The sequence below is a fragment of the Nanorana parkeri genome, unplaced genomic scaffold (assembly GCF_000935625.1).
Source record: "Nanorana parkeri isolate BGI_ZX_2015 unplaced genomic scaffold, ASM93562v1 scaffold1067, whole genome shotgun sequence".
NCBI classification, from domain to species: domain Eukaryota; kingdom Metazoa; phylum Chordata; class Amphibia; order Anura; family Dicroglossidae; genus Nanorana; species Nanorana parkeri.
In genome coordinates, this window is record NW_017307335.1 from 268,009 (window position 1) to 290,161 (window position 22,153).

Sequence of the window (22,153 nt, forward strand, 5' to 3'; positions counted from 1 at the left end):
AAGGGGCCCAAACCAAGTACTGAGTACATATGCATGCTTGTACTTTTCAGAGGTCCGATATTGTTCTATGTACAATCCTTGTTTTATTGATTGCATGTAATAATCTACTTTTTTGAGGTTGTGGATTTGGGGTTCTTGGGGTTTTCATGAGCTGTAAGCCATAATCATCACAATTATGACAAATCACGGCTTGAACTATCTTGCTTTGCATGTAATGAGTCTATCTCATATATTAGTTTCACCTTTTAAGTTGCATTAGTGAAATAAATGAACTTTGCACGATATTCTAATTATTCGAGTTTCACCTGTATGTATATAAACTTGGGGTATATTTATAAATTAGCGAATGTGACATTTACTAAGCATTTACTACGGGTGAATCAATCACTGTAATTTAAAACTCATGCACCAGGAAAATGCACCTGCAGTAGATGATTGGTGAATATCATATTTACCATTTTATAAATATGCCCCCTTAAAGTAGAACTGAAGCCAGATTTTTTTTTCTAGTTTTGGATAGAGTAAGGGAAAATTATAACACTTCAGCTTTTTTTTCTGCCATCTGTTCCTTCACTTCCTGTCCAATAGCCACAACAGAAAGTTATAAGAAATCCTTCCACAGATAAGCTAATCCCGGTTTGTCACCAGAACTAGTGTCCCCATTGGAAAAGTTCCTATCTATTCCTGTTCTGATGACAACCCAAAATTTGGGATTTTTTAAAGCCAATATAGCTTATTACATAGCACTGATCTATTATGTGGTGCATTTCAAAGAACAATGTACTACTTACATCAGATCTCAGACCCAGGGCTCAGGCGGAATCTCACTGGGGGGGCAACAGGTGTGTGTGTGTGTGAGGGGGGGGGGTGGCCACAGTATCCCAGGTTGCTAAGACCTCTCTGTCCGGCTTCCCACCCAGCTCACTGGCGTCATCGGTTGTCAAGGAGCTGAGCGGGACACTCTGGATGGCATCCAGCCAAGCTCCTGGCAACCAGGGACATCAGTAAGCTGGGGAGGATTGGCCATCCCACCGCATACGACCAGAGGCAGCATCCCCCATGACCAGCAGAAGTACACATAGAAGCCCCCCCCCCCCCATACACACACACACACACACACACACAACAGCCTCAGGCGGCATGAAAGGTAGGGACGACCCTGCTCAGACCTAATAGAACTTACACTGTAATGGATTAGATTAGTTATCTGTCATACCTCTTAACAGAAATAAATGGCAGACAAAGAAAGCATTTCAAGGCGAGACTTTTGTTGGACTGTTCTGGAATAGAAGTAGTTAAATGGCATTTTGGCTAAGTATTAGTGACAAATAGATTGGGAAAATATCTCAAGACTCTGGCATGCAGCTTGTGACTGATGGCTTGTAGGTCATCCAGTTTTAAAGCATTGCCAAATAGTATTTTGAAGTCTGTACAGTAATGACATTCAATCAGTATACATATTTTTAAGTACAGTACAGACTATAATGTTTAATAGGACACACATTACATTAAAATACATTTATTATCAATAAAAAAATCCTATAAAGTATATGTGACAACCAGCCTTACAGTATTTATTGCATCAATACATTTGTTCTGTCTATAGAGATTATGTGGATAGCAATATTCACCTGGCTGTGTGGCTTTGCCAAGGTTTGTTCTGAGATGTCAGCAGTACTGATTAACCCCTAGTGTGTCAGGGCTAAGAAATGAAGAATGTTGTCTTCATATCTTATCGAGCAGCCAGAGATATATAGAAGACAAGTCATCCCAATAAATATTCACTTCTTGTATTCTGCTGCAATACCTTAACTTTATGAGACAGCTGCACAATCTTTTCCTGATGAAAAACATTTGTTTCTGGTGGAAGAAATGTAGAAGCAGTCTATTTTATTGGGAAGAGAGTAATAAAAGTTATGATGTAGTAACACTCTAATAACACATAGTTGTAAATCCTTTCTTTCTTTCATTGGGGTACCTAACACTTTTTAAGGCTTTATGCAGTAGTAATTCAAGGAGAGCTCCCTTGTGGATAAAAAATCGACAGCATTTTTTTCTGCTGTACAGCAGCACCCCAAAACAGCTTTGTAGTACACGGAATTTTAGACCAGGTAGCCAATTTTGATGAAATAAAAAATACACTTTATCATCAAAGATTATGGAATTCCAATTGTCCCAGACACAAAGTCCAAGCAATGAGATGTTTGATTATCTCTGGAGTATCAAGACATTCATCCACAGATGACTTATAATAGTTGAGTTACTAAAGGCAAATAGGCTGTTCACTTTCCAAGGGAATTTTCCCTTCTCTTAGTGATAGCTGTAAAAAATAAGTCAAGGCAACTGGACTTGCTGTATTTTTCTTGAAGGCGTCTCACGGGACACCCAACCAGCTTTCTCAATTCAGAATGACTTGTATGAAAAATTATCTGGGAATAAATATGGTGAATGTTGCTCCAATCCACATAATGTGTTAGTCACAACCAGGTTTTGATTGCATTTGCATAATTGGAGTCTAGGAGGTTTTATTAACCTGTCCAGAGAGAGGTGTTAGAACATCGTTGTTTTTGTTTGCACATGATCAGAGCTTCTCCTCATTCACTAAGCTAAGGGAAGATTCCCTTGCAAAGTGAACAGCCTTTTTGCCTTTAGCAAATCAACCCAAGCGTGTATGTAATTTAAGTCAGCACACCGTTACCACATTAACTAAGCTAAGTTAATTTTCTCTTTAAAAAGGGAATTTGCACCTAGCTTATTGAATAAGATAAAGCTGCGCTGCCTTAAATAATCCAAAAATCTTATTTTTATAAACTGTCTTTGCACATGCAAAGTGAATTTTCTTTTTGTTTCACCTCATTCAATTAAATAGGTGAAAATGCACATTGCATTTCTGTACCTGCTTAAAACTATAAAATATGGGGAAATAATATACATGTATAACAGAGATGTGCTAAATATGTGTGTGTGTGTGTTTTTTTTATTGCATTTTTCCTTAACATATGCCTTAAATGCCTTTGTCCTTGTTGTTATGAAGATATAAACTAATTTCACAGAAAGGGTATCCTTGAACTGGAGAGAGTCCAGAGAACGGCAACGAAACTGATAAAGGGACTGAAGTACCTAAGCTATGAGGAAGGTTGGAAAAAATAAACATGTTCATTCTAGAAGTGAGGCGAATAAGAGGGGACATGATTTTGATGTACAAAATGTTTAATGGTGATGGCAATATCAGCAATAAACATTTTATTGTAAACCCTCTGAGAAGACAAGAAGCCGCCACCTAAAATTAGAGGAAAAAAGGTTTAACCACAAAGTGTAAAGGGCTTCTTTTTCTGTTAGAGCGATAAAATTGTAGAACTTTCTTCCACAAGCAGTGGTATCAGCAGAAAGTATGGAATCATTCAAAAATAGTTTACATACCTTCCTCAGAGACCATAACATACAGGGGTTAAAGTACTCTTAACACACAGACACACATGCTCACAGAGGTTGAACTTGATGGACCTGTGTCCAATGTAAAGCTCTTTTCACCTTCTTAACCTGTGTGCTGACCATTTTCTGATTATCAGGTATTTATTGCTGTCTCCTTGATGGGGAGCTTTACCCTTTCTATGTGTCCTGATGACTGTTGTCATGGGGACTGAAACTGAGAGAAAATCCCAAATTGTGAGTTGGAACAGGAATAGTGAATACTTGTTCTCATAATAACTGTCTAGAAGAGGACTTCCCTTGTTTGGAGAGATCTCATCTCACTTCTTGTGTCTCCAGACAAAATGTAAAGGAAATCTCTCCAAAAAGAGAAAGCCAGCTAAAAGATAAACACCGACAGAGGTTTCCATTATTATCTAGTAAATGTATTATTTAAAGATATGTCACCATTTATATATTTTTTTCTTGGATATTTTATTCATTTAAATTCAGTTATACTAAAAATGATGCAAATTCTCAAAGCAGGAAGGTCAAAATATATTTTCTAAAGAAATTTGTCAGATGCAGCCGCACCACCACAGGTAAGCTTCGTAGAATTGTAGTTGTCTGAAGCATGGACACTGGCAATGATGTTCAGCAGATAAGCAGCAGAGGATCTTGATTTATCATTGTTTCAGGCTGAAAAAAACAAGAAATAAAAATGTTAAATATATTTATTGGATACACAACATTACTACAAATCATTGTGTATTTCCCATTGGTCTTGGCATGAAGACTGATGATAAAAATGGTATTCAGAAATTGTTGAGAGTGCTAGTGCCTTAGCTGAGCATCATATCGAACATTTATATAGACAGTATGACAAACAATAAAAAAAAAAAATTGGCCTTCATAGTTTTTTACTATTTGTGTGCTCAGTCTGGAGACTCTTGGCAGTGCACACTGTGGCTTGCAAAACCGTATAAGCAAATTCTTGTGGAAAGTTGGATAAAGTACTGCAGTATGACCTCTCAATGTCTACTGGTGAAAAATCCAGGTAGCATCTGTTGTCTGTCACCTTAGAATGGTTCCCTTTGGCAGTAAAAAGATATATAGTTTGGGGGATAACTATACAGTATATCATTTTATTTAAACACCTCTAATTACTCATGAATGATTTCTAACTCTCTGGAAAAAGTAAGCCAGTTAAATACAACTGCCAAATAATAAAATCACTTGGTACATAACCAGATGACTGAATCTCTCTTACATAGGAAAATACATACCAAGGTGTGCATGCTGCATTTTGTCATTCCAGTCAACTGAAACACATTCCTTCAAATATGCAAAGCAATGTGCCAAAAAATAATTCTGGACTTATGAGCTGTGTATCAACTTAGCCTATCTTATTCAGGGATGGCCCTGAAAAATGCCTATCTAGACCCTTTCTGTCAAACCGAATATGTGGTTCCTAATTTATTATCAGACCTCTATAAACATATTAACTCTTCTCTGGAGGCATATGTTCCTCCACACATGCACAAAAGGGAACAGGAATTGCAAGTTTTCCTTTCCCCATTGCAAATAGACAGAGTGATTTGATTAACACACACCTCGTCCTTTGGCAGTTGATTCCAAGAACAGGGTTTCAAACTCGTTTCTTGCTAGTACTGCGTTTCTATATGGCTCCAAAAAATAAGTTCCTGATATTTGCTGGGGCTGTCAACATGAACTGGGTACCTTACAACACATCTTTTGGCAGTACTGTTTGCTCTGTCCATTTTAGTCTGAAGTTCAAAAGTTAATTTTTAAACTGACTTCAGTGGATCTGGGACAAGAGTCAAAGGGCTACTTATTTCTCCTCAGTCAGAGGCAAATGAAATGCTAGAAATCAACAGCTCACCTGCTAAAATGTAATCCCTGAGTGTATCCCAGCTATGTGGAAGCAGATCACTACTCATTGTCGCTGTGGTTCTCAAAATTAATTAAATAAGTACACGGAAGACCTTCTTCCCCCCCTTCTTCTTGTACTCCTCTATATATATAGAAAAATGCTGACTCCCTCCAATCCTAGTCAAAATGGCCCATAGGACTACACACTTTCCTTGCATACTTGAGCAGAATGTGAGATGCAGATTCCAGGTTATTGTGGGAAGGTTGCCCCTGCTGGACCCCAGTGCCATGTCATATATGTATTATGTGTGTGCACACATCCCTACTGTACCCTCCCCCACATCTGCTTGTCTTATTCGAATATTCACCCCCTTCCCTGCCTACTCAGTCTACATCTATCAAAAGGTAGATGACATTGGATATAGCACAGTTGTAGAATTGTTTAATAGCAAATTTCTTGACCATTGCTATGGTGGGTCTCCCCTCATGACAAAATGACAATGAGCAGTGTCCGCATAGCTTTCGCTGGTTTTAAGTATGTAAGTCAATTACCTTCTAGGGCAGTGGTTCTCAACCTTTCTAGGGCCGGGACCCCTTGGTAACATTTGCCAAGTTATGGTGACCCCCAACGGTAAAATTTAGTGATGACGTGGCTGCTGCAGCGACATCTGGTGGTGTGGCGGGAGAACTGACACTGCTGCGTTAGGAGAGGGCTGAGGAGTACTCTCACCTAGCACAGCAGAAATCACACAGCGACCCACAGGTTGAGAACCACTGCTTAAAGGAGACAACTAATTTAATTAATAATTAGAACCACGTTATGTAACGTAAAACACAAACCATTAGAAAAACAAACAGCATAGGAATGCATAGCTAGATTCCTATTGGCTATTTCACTTTGCAATAGCAAACTAGCTATTGCACCCGCCCTCTGCTGCTGTCAATCACCAGAAGGGACCTGATGGAGAACTTCAGGTCCCCCTCTGCTGATTGGCAGCAAGTGCAATAGCTAGTTTGCTATTGCAAAGTGAAATAGCCAATAGGAATCTAGCTATGCATTCCTATGGTGTTTTTTTTCTCTGACTTACGGCGGCCGGCGGTCCCGATATCAGAAAAAAAAAAAACAGAGCAGAGAAAGGTTTACTCTGCTTGATCGAGCAGAGTAAACCTTTCCAGGAGAAAGTGTTTCTCTCCCGGGTGGCCGGAAGCAGCTATCTAATAGCGGGAGACTCACGGAGCGTCCGGGAGAGTTGGGATGTCTTCAGGCGACCCCTGGCAAATAGTCAATCGATCCCCGACGGGGTCGCAACCCACAGGTTGAGAACCGCTGTTCTAGGGGATGTGGTTCTGAGAAATCATCACAAACAAGCTGATTTTGTAGGTTGTTGGATCTTTATATGCCAACAAAGGATGGAAGAAGTCAGACAGCCCTCGCTGGACAGTGTTTGTGGATAACGGAATAGGCAAACCTGGAGCATTTGGATGTCCCTTGGTGCTACTTTTCAGCAGAATTGGGATGTATGGAAGATGTATATCATTAAGAGATTATTGGAGGGCTCAGGTGGAGATATTTCTAAAGGAGACTGACTTGTTTTCAAGTGACACTACAATAGTGAGTTCAGCAGAATTGGGATGTATGGAAGATTTATATCATTAAGAGATTATTGGAGGACTCGGGTAGAGATATTTCTAAGGAAACTGATTTGTTTTCAAGTGATGCTACAATAATGAGCCAGAGATGGTAGAGTGATATATCCAGAGATTCTCTATTACTGTAGTGGGGAAGCTGTGGCATTTTCAGGTTAGGAATCATGAATAAAGCGATTCAGATTTTCAAATACAATGTGCTGCTGAGCCAGGGATTGTAGCACAAGGGCAGTTCCAGTGATATTGTGGCACTGAATGGTAAAAAGCTTTGTAAAGTATAGATATTTTTTTTTTTAGTAGACACAAGCTGCTGTTTTGACTGATTAGTGAACAAGTGCACTGCCGCCAATAAAATATTATGTGCTTGTAACAAAGATCTGAATGTCGTGGTTAAGTAGTCATTAAAGGAAAAAATAATAAAATTAAAACGTAATGGCAGCATCAAACACAACAAAAAAGTTATTTTTTTATTCTGTCTAGCGTTAATGCTCTTGCACACAATTGCTCTAATACCCTAATAAAAACTTCTTTAACTGTGGCAGAAGAATTTACAAACCTACCTCTTTTCAGTTTTTAGCTCAGGAGACATGCTAAGACTTTTTACAGACTTGCTGGATTTGTCATGGGCTGCTATGGTTATTAGGCCATTGGAGTCCAAGAACCCTGCTAAGGGCAGACTAAAGTACATTTTCTACTATTTGGTCATTTGTAGGGATGACCATTAAATACATGGTTGTGCTAATCATGTCATGCCTGTATCCAAATGTTTATATTCAACAAAATGACACACAATTAACAGATTTAGCATCCACCTTGTCCTCCTATCCTTCTACAGACTATTATGAATCCATGTCATGTAAAAAGTATTGACATTTTTCATCAACTAGAACGTATACAAACCTTCTGTTGATTGTTGTCTACATAGAACAACCATGGCCACAAACAATACAAATATCTAAACTTGTTAATTTTAATACCCTTCTTTACCGTATCAATACTGTCAGACAACTGGAGTTTCCATCTGAGCCAGTCTTCGGAAAGCTGGGAAAAGATTACTTATTCATCTCAAAGTGGAAATATTTCAGTGAAATAGCTTTAGTTTTCTCTATGGGGTGTTTTAAGTCATAACATAATGATGTGGAAATCCCAGGAAATGGTAACAATAACATAAATGAACATGATCTCTTGATCCAAGTAAACATTTATGTGGTTCATGTAAATTACCGTATTAGTTCCACATCTTTTATTATCTAGTATTCTCAGGATAAGATGTTTCATTAGTTGCATATGTTAGTCCTTAAAGTATATGTAAACAATGAACTTCTCTTTTTTTGCACCCTTGTGGTCTGTTAAATATACCGGCCCTCTAACAACCTTCACTGAGCACAGGCCGAAAGGATGGATTACTAAGGTCTGCATCAGCCAAAGTTGCAGACCATACTAATCAACCCCTGGGCCACTGGGGGTTTATTAGGGCAAAAAAACTTACTGTATAAGTTTTCTTTTTGTCCAAAGTAATTCAAGGTAAACATATGTAAAACACTACCTATAAATCACCTCGTGCTCATTCCTCAAAGCTACCCAAGCCCTGCTGAAAACCTTTGTCTGGGCCAACAAAGAAGCGCGGATACGCCATATGATACCTAGAAAATCTAAGCATTGTGGGGGCATGGCCTTACATGATATAACCTTTTATTATTGGGCAGTACGCCTCTCAAGGATACTGGAATGGTGCGCAGACACAGATGCAAACCCTGGGTTGCTATGAAACAATCCTTTTCCCTGGTTCCCCCTTTTGGCAATTACATGGTGTCCCCTATCAGTGCTCCCTGCAGACAAGTCCCATCCTACCATGGCTGCTACCTTTCAAGTAGCGGATTGGTGAGGAAGGGTTGTCTTTCTCCTTACCAGTCTCCAGTATGCCCATTATGGGGAACCCTTCTTTCCCTCCAGGCATTTGGGACAGTGTTTTTCGGAAATTGAGTTGTTCTGGGAAGTTTAGAGCCCTGGACTTCCTCTACTGCTTGCATTGGCCGTCTTACTCCAATTTGTCTACTGACCTGGCATTTGCTACTCCCTTTCTAATGCATCCCTTTTTAATCGTCCTCAGACTTCTTTTGTAAGGGAATGTATACAGAAAAGCCCAATAAATACTTAGTGGACCGATTTGGCTTATGTGTCCAAAATGGTGTTGGTGAAAACTTCAAATCCTAAGTAAATTCTGGATAGACTTAATCAACACACACCCCAACTCTTTCTCATGGAACATTGTCTCTCCCTAAGGTGGTATAATCCTCCATAGGGGCTGATACTGCACTCACTTGGAAGTCTTCTCTTTGCACTACTCTGAAGACACAGTGGAGGGATGCATGCAATTCTTACTGTAAATGAGGGGGGAAAAAAAACCCCTTCTAGCTGGGTTGGGAAACTGTCCAAAATAGACACCAGGGAGTCCAAGGATGAGTATGTACCTGGGATACCCAAAGCTAAAATTTAGGAACCAGAGGATGGGAGGAATGACACCAGCAAGTTATGGGACATGACAAGATGGATACTTTGAAGCCCACTGCATCACCATATTGCAAATGGGGCAGAGGAAGGAATCCTTGTCCTAGGGGCCCTCCACAGAGGACCAACACCCACCTTTCCCTTTCACACAGAGGTCCTCCAGATTCCGTCACCAGCAGCAGGGTAAGGCACCCTTAGTAAGCACGGCAGCTGCGGCTCCCACAGGAGACTGCAGGACTTGACAATTCCACAGCCACAGGTCAAAGTGCCCTACGGCAACCACAATATCCAGGGCAGAGTGCCTTCATCTGACTGTTGGCTTTAGAAATTTTGCCCTCGAGAGGTCACAACAACCTCATTGCTAGCTCTGATGCTAAAGGGGCAATGTGGCCCAATACAAAAGGAGCCACAATTCTCCAGTCATAGCCCCCCCACCCCCCGGAACCTTGCAGCCTCATATATCCACTAATTCCCTTTTGGCATGGGTTCCCAGACAACCTGAAATAAAAAATGGGGGGGGGGGGACATGGGGGGGGGGGGAGCAGAAAACTTACTACTTAGCTCCCTTCAGCAAACAGCAGTCCTAGCCATCTGCCCTGCAAAAGCCAAGGTGCTGCTGGCCTTTAACCTCCCTAACGGTATGATTATGTCAGGAATTTTGTACCAAAAGCAGTACAATTTTTTGCATGGAAATTTGGTGTTATGTATTGTAGGCCTGCAATTCTTAGTAACGCCGGCTGTGACGGCCGAAAACGAAACTAAAAGTTAGATGCCGGCATCTGACTTTTAGTTTCGTTTTCGGGCCGCGTACAGCAGAGGACACCGCAGGCCGTAGTGACAAGGTGAGTGTCACTTTTCTCTGCAGCCCCGAGTCTGGCTCGGGGTTACCGCTCTTGGTGTGGAAAATTCACCCCGAGTCTGGCTCGGGGTTACCGCCAGGGAGGTTAAAGGGTTAACATTGAGAGAGACCATGCGACTAACCAGTCACATATGTTCCTTAGAGATAAACCCACAACAAAACTGGGCCGTTGCATCTGAATTTGCATGCGGCAAGGAACTGCACGGGTTTGTTGGCCTGTAACCCAGCCGGCAACTTACTTGAAGTACTAGGAAGGATCTAGTATTTCCATAAAGAACTTTCAAAGTCCTAACTCCTAGATGCTAGGCTAAAGGGTCCCGTCAGGAGCCTGGCGACCTCTAACGAAACCCCCCTGGTCTGGTCCAATTAAGGAAGGAGTAATAGGCAGCAGTCTCTCTGCAATAAGTTTAGCATATAATTTGATATCCGTGTTAATGAGGGATATAGGCCTGTAATTTTCAGTATGAGCCGGCCCCTTACCTGGCTTGGGTAACGTAACAATAACAGATCGTGACATTTCTGGAGGGAAAAAGGAGGAGGACGCAGCAGAGCTGAAGATCGATTGTAAGTGAGGGAGCAGTATCTCCTGATAGGACTTGTAGTACTCACTGGAAAAACCATCTACCCCTGGGGATTTATTCAGCGGTAATTTAGTGATCGTTTGCTTTATCTCTTCTATTGAAAATGGGGCATTCAAACCATGCAGGACCTCCGGCTCTAGTTTAGGAAGGTTTAAAGATTGTAAGAATCTCTCAATTGCGACTAAGTTTGGTTGGGCAGTATTAGAGTCCTCTTTCAGGTTATAAAGTGAAGAGTAGTAAGATTGGAAAGCCTCTGCTATATCTCCAGGGTTGTATAGTGTCTGCCGAGTACGTGGGTGTACTATGCAGGCTATTCTGGATTTAGTTTTTTGATATTTAATTGTATTAGCTAATAACTTACCAGCCTTATTTCCCTGATGGTAATAGGTAGCATTAAGTCTAGTTAAACTGCAGGTGGAATTATACCCAGCGGTAATGACCTAAAGGAACGGTGTCAGAAACCCATTATGTCATAAGTAATAAAAGTCCAGTAGTGTACAGTTTGCTGATATACTGGAGTTACCACAATAAAGGCTGGGCAAATATTGTCACTCCATTTTAAACTTCAAGGCTATTTATCCTGGATGCTACACTAACACATTACCCATACAAAGTAGGACTTGTCAGTACTGTGCCTACATCAATTTTAACCTCCTTTTGCACATACAAGTGTGTGCATAACTCATAAATATGTTGTAAATAACATGGCACATATAACTAGTGAATGCAGGCCCTGTAATGATATAAACAATGTCTGACATTAAGCCTAGAGCCAAGTGTCTAATGCTTAAATATATGTGTGAAAGTGTCCAAACAAAGACAGTTTGTTTAATGCTGGATGCACCAAAACTATAGTAGGCAGCCTCAGTTATGTTTCATTTCAGTGAAACATAACTTCTATGATATACACAGTAATAACCAAAATGTTTAATAGAAACATGTATTGCTTGGTACATTTGCATAGTGGAGGCCCCCCGACACCCTACCTTCACTTTTAAGTGGCCAATAAATAAGAGCTCTCTCTCTCTTTCTCTCCACACTGAGGAAAATAATGCCATTTCCTGCAGATTTTGTAAATGAGAGAGACAGAATATCAACCAAAAATCCAGAAAAAACACGATACAAATATTTTACTCACTGAACTGCAAGTCCATTTATAACAAGTATTTGATCCCCAACCAACCAACCAACAATAATTTTGGCTCTCACAGACTGGCTATGTGGTACACAGATTAGTCCTGTCAATTTAAGACAGTGCTCCTAACGACAACTCTATGTATATGAAAGACACCTGTCGACATAATCTTTCTTCTATTCAAACCTCACCACCATGGGCAAGACCAAAGAGCTGTCAGAGGATGTTAGGGACAAGATTGTAGACCTACACAAGACTGGAATGGGCTACAAAACTATCAGCAAGAAGCTTGGTGACAAGGAAACAACTGTTGGAGCGATAATTCGCAAATGGAAGGAATACAAAATAACCAAATTGCCCTCGGTCTGGAGCTCCATGCAAGGTTTCACCTCATGGGGTATGGATGGTCATGAGAAAAGTGAGGAATCAGCCCAGAACTACACGGGAGGAACTTGTAAATGATCTCAAGGCAGTTGGGACCACAGTCACCAAACAAACCATTGGTATAACACACCGCCATGGATTGAGATCCTGCAGCCTGCAAGGTCCCCCTCCTCAAGAAGGCACATGTACAGGCCTGTCTGAAGCTTGCCAATGAACATCAAAATGATTCAGAGAAGATTGAGCTCTTTGGCATTAACTTGACTCGCCGTGTTTGGAGGAAGAAAAATGCTGACCATGACCCTAAGAACACCATCCCTACAGTAAAGCACGGAGGTGGAAACATTATGCTTTGGGATCGTTTCTATGCTAAAGGTAGGACTTTGCCGCATTGATGGGCCAATGGACGGAGCCATACATTGGCTGAGGGAAGGAGGTTCTCATTCAAGATTTTACAGAGCACTGAAGCTGGGTCGTGGATGGGTCTTTCAGCATGACAATGACCCAAAACATACCGCTAAGGCAACAAAGCAGTGGCTCAAGAAGAAGCACATTAAGGTCATGAAGTGGCCTAGCCATCTCCAGACCTTAATCCTATAGAAGATTTATGGAAGGAGCTGAAACTTCAAGTTGCCAAGCGACAGCCAAGAAACCCCAAGGATTTAGAGGAGATCTGTAAAGAAGAGTGGACCAAAATCCCTCCTGAGATGTGTGCAAATCTGGTAACCAACTACAAGAAATGTCTTACCTCTATGCTTACCCAACAAGGGTTTCTCCAACAAGTACTAAGTCATGTTTTGCTTGGGGATCAAATACTTATTTTACTCACTGAACTGCAACTCAATTTATAACATTTGTATCATGTGTTTTTTCTGGATTTTTGGTTGAAATTCTGTCTCTATCATTTGAGTCACAGTTTGGGGGGCGATCGAACACTGATGACACTATGAAATGATATGGGAGTCCTACATAGAAGGCACTAGGATTCTCATTGCAGGTAGAGTTTCATATCTAGCAAACTTATCTCAAACTAATAGGTCAAGAACAGTCAGAAGCCATTTAACATTGCCGAGTACTGTAAAATAGTAAGGGAGCCCAAAATTGTGATTGCAGATAAGACACCAGCTTACCACCTAAAACATAGGTAGTGCAGACAGTTACAGGAGGTTAGATGGTGCCCAAGCTGCCACATTTTCTGCTTAACGATGGGAAATTTTAAAGTATGATAGTGAGGATAGTTAGAATACTTTAGTTGCACAGACATGTGTTAGGTCTAGTGTTGGGCACAACAATTTTATGTCATCACATATCACAGTAGGCATAATTAAGTGATCATTTATCTATCCTAATGCAAAAGCTGTTTTTAAATTGATTCCAAAGTTACACGAGTAAACAAAATACACAGGATCTTAATATGTCTCATTCTGTAGTAGAACTATATGAGCCACAGCTGTATGTAAACCTCCAAGCATTCCTAGGAAAAGAGCTGTAAGCACATATTGTGTACCAATGACACAAAAAGTGAAGCAGAGTGACATATATAGTGCACTTCTTTCTGATTTAAGTATATACTCTGACAAAACGGTATTTCTAGTTTTGGACAGAATGGATAAGAGTTACAATACTTGTTAGGTGTTTACGGCTATCCAGGGCTTTGTTAGGCAGAGTTCCTGGCCTGCTGACAATCTCTCACCAGACAAGAAGTTAGGGGAATTCCCCAGCAGTAACACATACAGAAATAAAAAATATTCTCCTAAGTAGAGTAGAGGAGGGCTAGGACCTTATCAGATTTGTTATTTTGTCTGGGTCCCTGTTGCAGATTTTTCTTTTCTTCCTGTATGGTAAAACCATTACCAGCAGGACAGGAAGTGAGGGTAAATATTTCCAGTGTAGCCTCAGAGAGCGGTAAAGAAATGACAGTTCTAATCTTCCTCTGTATACAAAAATGGGGAAAAGGGTTTTGGCATGACATGCACTAAAATAAGGGTTCCTCACAAGACTTTCCCTGGTCATGTACAATGATGTTATCATGCTGTATATCTTCGCATATGTACCTGTGGTTTCAAATGTTTGCTTTGTAACAGCCAATAAAAACACACACACATCTTTTTTACTGCAAAACAGATTACCTATATTAAACTTATGAATACAGATTTATAAGCCATTAAGTACAATGACGTGATAGTATAAAATGGCAGCATCAAGCATGTAACATGTCATTTCAAGAGTAAAGTCCATGAAGAATAAACCTTGCTGGCTTTCTCTGGGAGGTAAGTCTTATACTTCAAGTAGTGATCTATAAGTAAACCAGTTATCCTTTGTCGCAGTAGCTTCATGTTTAACGTTTCAGTTCTTGGAAAGATTGGATGTGAATGTAAAGCTGCTGCGGTTTCTCAGTGGGTCCAGTTGGCTGAGAGAAAAAATGAAGTAGTAAGCATTCTTGGGATTCACACAGATTCCAGGCACAGGCAGTACAGAATTCTGGGGATGGAAAAGAAAGTAGATATCCATTTTAATATTTTGCTTAACAGCAGGCTTTAGAAACATGCCATTAATTCAACATGAGCAGACAGTAGATCAATTGTGTGGCTGATGCAAAGCATAGCAGGAACAGATCAGGAGGGAACAAAAACTTAAGGTAAATAGAATATGCACTTAAAGTCCTAAAGGCACATTATATAATATCTGTACATGTTTATTCAGATTGAACATTCCAATTCTCAAATGTTATGAATTAGTATGCTAATTCATGGCTTCCTGCATTGTTCCTAAAAGGTACAGTTTATGCTATTCAGCTTTCCAGCAGGTTTTTAGCCAAATTTGACATTAAAAACACAATTGTCATGTCATGCACATTCTATCTTATACGGTATCTTATTTCATACTGTGGTGTAAGTATTTTCCATGATTAGGAAATAATTCCATAAGACCCAAACATATGACCAGAAAGGTTATATTTAATTTGATAATTTTGATTTATATTGATTTTGCTTTATAAGTAACATATGCTTATGGTTCATAAACCTTGGATCAATTAGAATATAACACCAAACACTGGGATTTAAAAAAAAACAAAAAACCTGGTATAATGGAAAAGCAGGAAACTAGTTTAACCACTTGCCGTCCGCCCGTTGTAAAAAAACGGACGGACGGCACTGCAGCATTGGCGGGTTGCTGTTGCCAGAAGGCATTTTTTTTCTGCTCGCGCGCGCCCCCTTGCGTGCACGCACGGGCAGAAAAGACCCGACCAATGCAAACACCCGTTACCGGGTGTTTCACATATAGACGATCGGCGGCTCCATATCCCGCCGATCGTCTATATGTGCTCGTTTTTTCGCCAGCCCCCCCATTGATTCCTGTTCTGGTGACAACACAACATTGTCACAACATTGTCACAACAAAATGGGATTTACTTTCAGCCATAACCCGGACAGATAGAGAGGGTGAATCTCCCTAATGGGAAGATGTCAACTGGTTAAAGATAAACTCTGGGAATTAGACAAACTCTACCCTAGCAGTGGGGGCTCCCCGACACTACAAGGGTTAACTGCTTAAGTCTAGAAGTTCAGAATTAAAGGAAAAGTATGGGGAGAGTAAAACATACTCCCCCAATACTTAAAGTGACATTAAATGTTAGCACTTACCTCAAATGATGTCTCTTATTCTGATCTTCCTCTTCTTTCCCCATGTTTTGATGTGTCCCTCCGATCCAGTGCTGACTGCTCTGTCTCTCCGATCCAGCGGTGTCTGCAGGCGGGTGCACGCGTCCATAGACTTACCTTGCGTCTCTGCTCGTCTCCCGGCCGAGAATCGGAACTGCGCATGCGCCCGCCCCAAGATCCCTTGCGGCCGTACGATCACTTCCTGATTCTCGGCGCGGGAGCGAGCAGTGATAACGAGGTAAGTTTAAAACCAGTCCAAACGTTTTTTTTTAAAACTTCTTGCCTATATCTACTGCTTGCTAGCAGTAGATATAGGCTAAAAAAAACGGAGGGTTTAGAACCCCTTTAAGACCGACGTCCTGTCCCACGCCATCTCTAAGACCGAGAGAACTGACCAGTTTTGTGCCTGCTGATCGGTCAGCTCTGTGTACCTGCCGGTCAATGCTCCCCATAAGGGATTTCCCACTCCTCTCTCATCTTCTCCAGCATTGTCTGCTGCTACAGACACAGAATAGGGTAAGCATTGCTGGCTCTGGGACAGCTGCATGCAGGGAGGCAAAGCCAGCTGTCAGCAGGCAGCTAGGGTAGATCCTGACAATACTGCCAGGATCCTAATCGACTGTGGCGCAGCTGCGCCCCTTCAGCTGATAGCGGGCATTAACCTGCTATCTGCTGACTTTGGGTCACAGAAGTACCTTTACTAATGTATAGTTTGGCCTTCTCTTTTAAGGAGTAATACTCATCTTATTCCCCACTATGACAGACTTCTTGAATCCGTGCGACCATTCCAGAAAAAACCTTCTCCAAGGTGCTCCCAGCTGTGGTTGCATGCTTGCCCCCTCGACGTGCAATAAAAGACCTGTATTGTACATGAATACAGAGAGCCCACCCAGAGCCCAAAGCGTGAGGGGAAAGAGGAGCACGCTGGAATCTGCCAAAGTGAGGCGTAAGGTAAATATAACATCCTCTTTACCTCCCCCTAGCCTCAATTGGCAATTAACCCTTGCAGTGCATGGAGGCCTCACTGCAAGGGTAGATTTTGGCTAATTCCTGAAGTTTAGCTATAAAAATAGGAACTGTGAAATTCTAAATAAAGTCAGTTATTACATTAGCCGGCTTATCTAACAGAGTAACTAATATGTTATAACAAAAATAGCGCTGCAGATATTTAGATCTGCAGATACACAGAATAGCTAATAAGCAGTATAGTGTCTGACCCGCTGAAAAACCCTTCTAACATATGAGGCCTAAGCTCGTGCACAGGCGTCTGAATAGTAGGGGCATGGAGGCCACAGTAAACTGAATATTTTCCCTAAAGAAAAAGTTAAAATTGTATTAGGAGTATATCATCTGACCAGTAGTAAGAAGTAATTAAAGGTACGTTCATCCTTTTTTTTGTAATTACAAATAACTGTCCCGTGTGAGCTTACCAGAATAGGAAATGTCCAAATAAATTAGAATGATGGGAGCACTTGTTCACTAAAACCCATAACTTAAAAGATATCAGTTTTATTGTCCCAGATATATCCCAAAAGCGTGTTTAGGCAATTGCCAGGTCTCAGTGCTGTTAAACAATTGGACAAGTGACATCAAACAGCTAGTGCTATCCAGAAAACACTGAAACCATGCTAAAGGCAGACAATTCACTATATTCAAAAGTCTGTGACCCACTGCACACACATTTCACAAAGTTCCCGCACAAAGGCGAAGGCCTAAGGCACTGGAGGATCTGCTTCCTGTAGCTTCTGCTGCATTAATTTCCCCCATCTCTGCTTGACCAATATTCCAAGGCAGATCTGAATCTGACTGGTAGCTTTAGAAAACGTGCTAGTACCATCACTTTCATAAGCTTTCAGTATTCAAAAGAAACTTGCCATATTAATGGCAAAGGGGACTATGGTGGACTAGTGCACCTGCTCAGTATTTCCGTTTATTTTTCAGGCATAATCTGTGTTTTCTGTATGAACCTCAATGCTTCAGTTTTGACTGGAGTGCTGCAATATTGTTTAACAAATGAGTCCATGCTTTTTATAACCCTGACGTTGCTGTAAGAACTGAAAGCTCAGGACTAACCCAAAAGGATCTTTCCTAAATAAGTTTAGCTATCCGTGAAATAAACTTCCATCTGTGTACACAATTCCCTAGCAGTCCAAAGAATTTTCAAAGGCAGCTCAGTTTATATCAGAATAAACCGTGCCCTTGAATTTCAGGATTTCCTCTGGGCATTTCCCCTATGTCAGAATTAAATGAAGTAGGTGGCCCAGAAATACAGCAAGAAATATTTGTAAAAACCGTAAACCACATATGCACTTCATCAAGGAAGGCACTAAATGGAAATCTGATTCTACTTGAACAATCACATAGGCAATGCATTAAGTTAAGCGGATTAGACATGCATCTAAAAATGTGAGAAATCAGTAGACAACTTTTGGCCTAGCACTGTACATGTTCCAGTGTATTAATGAAAGGTCTGAGACACCGTAACAGCTAGAGCAGTCAGATTCCAGTGCAGAGACCACTATGTAAGCCAGGAAATATTTAACAAAAACAATATGTAAACTGGGCCAATGATCACCTGGGAATACAGGGAACTCCTCAGTTCAACAAAACCAGTTAGTCTAATGTTACAAATATGTTTAAAACTGCAGCAATGTGAAGTGCAAGCCAGACTAATCAGTTAAAATTCCCACTTGCCTTTTACAGTAAACCGTTTCAAAAAATGAACAAATCAACAGATAAAGTACAGCTCAGGTGTAAAAAAAAATGCTTCTGATCTAAACATTACAATTTGATGAAGCTACTGTGCTCATTTAAGTGCAAAGTACAGTAACACACAGATTTTAGTTTTCTGATCTGTAATCATTATTTAAATAATTTGATTGGTTGCTGAGGGTTACTGCAATTTACATGATGATTAAATAAGCTTCACCACTGCCTAAATTATAAAGTAGGTTCCTTGCAGTAACTGTAAACAGCCATTATTGGACTTGGACTAAAAAAACATAATAAACATACACACACCAAGCTGCAATATATTTCAATATATTTCATTTTTGTTTTACATAAGCATTAAAGTGTCACTAAACCCCGGAATTAAATCTTAAAAATGCTTTCAAGTATCTTAACTATTAACAAAAATGCAGCTTGTGTATAACTCGGCTGCAGATCTTCAAACCATCTCTGAATTGGTGCCAACACTGTCCTTTCTTCTGGAGGGTGGCTACTGTTGTTCCCCATGGTCCCATGTTGTAAAAGTAGCCACTGCTCCAAGCTCACTCCTGTGATGAATTCAGAGACGATTTGGAGATCTACAGCTGAGTGATAAACAAATAAGATACATGTTTGTTAACAGCTAGGGTACTTGAATGCATTTTTAAGGTTTAATTTCTGAGTTTAGTGTCACTTTAAGTTTCCTGTGGGCAAAGTTAGTCTGTAGAATTGTGATCACATTTTCATTTTGGCCAAGGCAGCACTATGAAAGCACTAGTGTAAGAAGGACCAATGATAGATCCATGTATACAGCATAATCCTATAACATTCAATATTTTGAGGCTGGCTCTAATTGTAATATACAGTCAATGTTACAACGTATGCTTAGAATGTAAAAACTCATAATGAAAAAGTCTGACAGCAATTATCATGGCCAGGACACCCAAAATGAACAATAGAATCTGTAAGTAAAAGTAAGTGGGCCCATCTAAGTCTCTCATTACAGAAAAAACAGTTTTGGGAAGGCTGTATTTGATAAAGCACATTTCCATAATCATATCTAAATAATATGGACAGACCAGAAAAAAAAGAAACAATGTACAAGAAAGTTCCCCTTCAGGTACAGCATTTTATTAGTATGACCTGTGGATGATATGCCTGGCTCCTCCATAGTGCAATATTTATCTACCAGCATTTGTGGAATGCTAAAGAGGTTAATGATATGAGTACAAGGAGAAGCACATGATCCACAAAAAGAAAGTTTAAGTCAATTAACTTATCAGGAGAATAAACAGCACTGTTCGCCTTGTGACACAGTCATGAGAACTTTATCAATGTTACATAAGTAGTATAACTGAATAGAAGAATAGCTGCTACTCATTGTATCTGCTTTGAAAGTTTCACATGGTTGCCAGTGTGAACCTAATTTTTAATTTACATTCTACGTATAGAAGACGCTTTTAGTCTCAATGTGAAGCGATGGAAACAAGTATTCATTAGACTGTCCTCATATTACTGTAAGATTATAAGCCTGATGTATAAAAACTGTAGGTGCCACTCATAAATGTTGATCTATACTGACTATGCTTCCAACACTGGGAAGAACATGGAAGGTGGATACGGATTGCTTGCACTAAATAAATAAATAATATTGATATACACTGAATGGCCAGATTATTATGACCATCTGACGTTTGTAGGCAAATTAGCTATAATTTCGCGCTGAAGTTGCTAGAGGGCCAGAACATTATAAATAGGGAAGCAGGTTGTTTACCACGACAGCAGAAGTGATTTTTTTTTGAAGATATGGGTAAACAACGCGATTTAACAGCCTTTGAACGTGGGATGATTGTTGGCGCTCGGAGCCATGGAGCGAGTATCAGCAAAACAGCAGAATTCGTTAAATGTTCAAGAGCTGCTGTTAAAGTGTTTAAAGACTGGACTAACAGCCGAAAATCTGGGTCCGAACGTGCGAATTGTGGCCGTCAGCGACTAGTCAATATTAGGGCAGAACGGAGAGTGGCAAGACTGGTACAAGACAACAGAAGGGCAACAGTGCAGTGTCAGATTCCTTGCATCACCTTTCAACATCTCGTGGAGTCACGAGGTAGCCCAACGAAGCCATCCTGTGGAGTCACGAGGCGGCCCAACAAAGTACTGATGGGGTGGTCATAATAATCTGGCCACTCCGTGTATGTATGTATATATATATATCGATCGATCGATCGATAGTATGTATATGTATGTATATGTATATATATATATATCGATCGATCGATCGATAGATATATATATACACAGCCTGTAGACTGTTTGCACAATCTACTGTGTGCAAAAGCCGTTTTCCTTGCCACTTTTAATGCAAAATCGACATCAGCTTCTGACTTTCCCTTCCAGCACCGGCACCCATGCTGATTGGCTGGGAAGATGGTTCTTGGCCAATTAGCATTGCGCTGTCTGCTTGGCCGGCTCAAGGCTGATTGGCAAGGAAGCCAGCTTACTCCCCCAAATACTCGGTATCGGCACTGATACCAATACTACTGTCGGTGCATCCCTAGTAAGAATAATAGCTAGAATGGCTTTAGAGTGATGAAAGGAACAAAAGTGCACTTCATGTGGGGTTAATTCCAGGTGGAAGGGGAATCGCATGTAAAAAGGGTGGCACCAGGGAGATGGCTTTGGCCCTTTGGATACAAAGACATCTATGTGGCTGATATTTTGCTGAAGACAGCTAGACTAGTTTTTAACAAGTAAGTAATCTACATCATGTTATAGGCATGTAAAATGACTCGCTCGAACACTCAGATTATTCTGTTCTGCTTCAAAGCTAAATATAGCAATTTTTTTAAAAGCACAATTGTACCTTTGGTACAAGTTGTCCTTTAATAAATTAAGCCTGGGCTGATACACACTGCAAAGCCTTGCTTCAGGAAAAATGGCCTCACTGGGTCCTCTTCCATTTGCACATAGGCATCATGACTCCTGACATAATTTATATGGGTAGAGCGGCTGATCCCTGAGCAGTTGTAAAATGGCATTATGAGGTCGACTAATGGAGTAGAGCATTTTCATTTTGCAATTATGAATTCTCACTTGGCTTAATAAATGGGATGAAAATGTGCTAATGTGCTTATCATGTGCATGCAAAACGGTTCTGTTTAAATTCACTTGCATGTGATTGGGTATACTTAGTAAATGAGGTAAAGCTTTGCAAAGTGTTCTAAGCTGTAAGCCATAATCATCACAATTATGACAAATCACGGCTTGAACTTTCTTGCTTTGCATGTAATGAGTCTATCTCATATATTAGTTTCACCTTTTAAGTTGCATTAGTGAAATAAATGAACTTTTGCACGATATTCTAATTATT

General features: G+C 40.4%; 1 protein-coding gene across 1 annotated transcript in view; it reads right to left on the reverse strand.

Annotated features, from left to right (window-relative positions):
- Positions 1-14,688: 14,688 nt before the first annotated feature.
- The window catches only part of MTHFD1L (methylenetetrahydrofolate dehydrogenase (NADP+ dependent) 1-like), a 214,954-nt gene continuing 207,489 nt past the window's right edge, over positions 14,689-22,153 (reverse strand). Inside the window, exon 29 of the mRNA XM_018567580.1 lies at positions 14,689-14,893. The gene's annotated coding sequence lies outside the window, so the exon portion shown is untranslated. The remainder of the gene's footprint in view (positions 14,894-22,153) is intronic.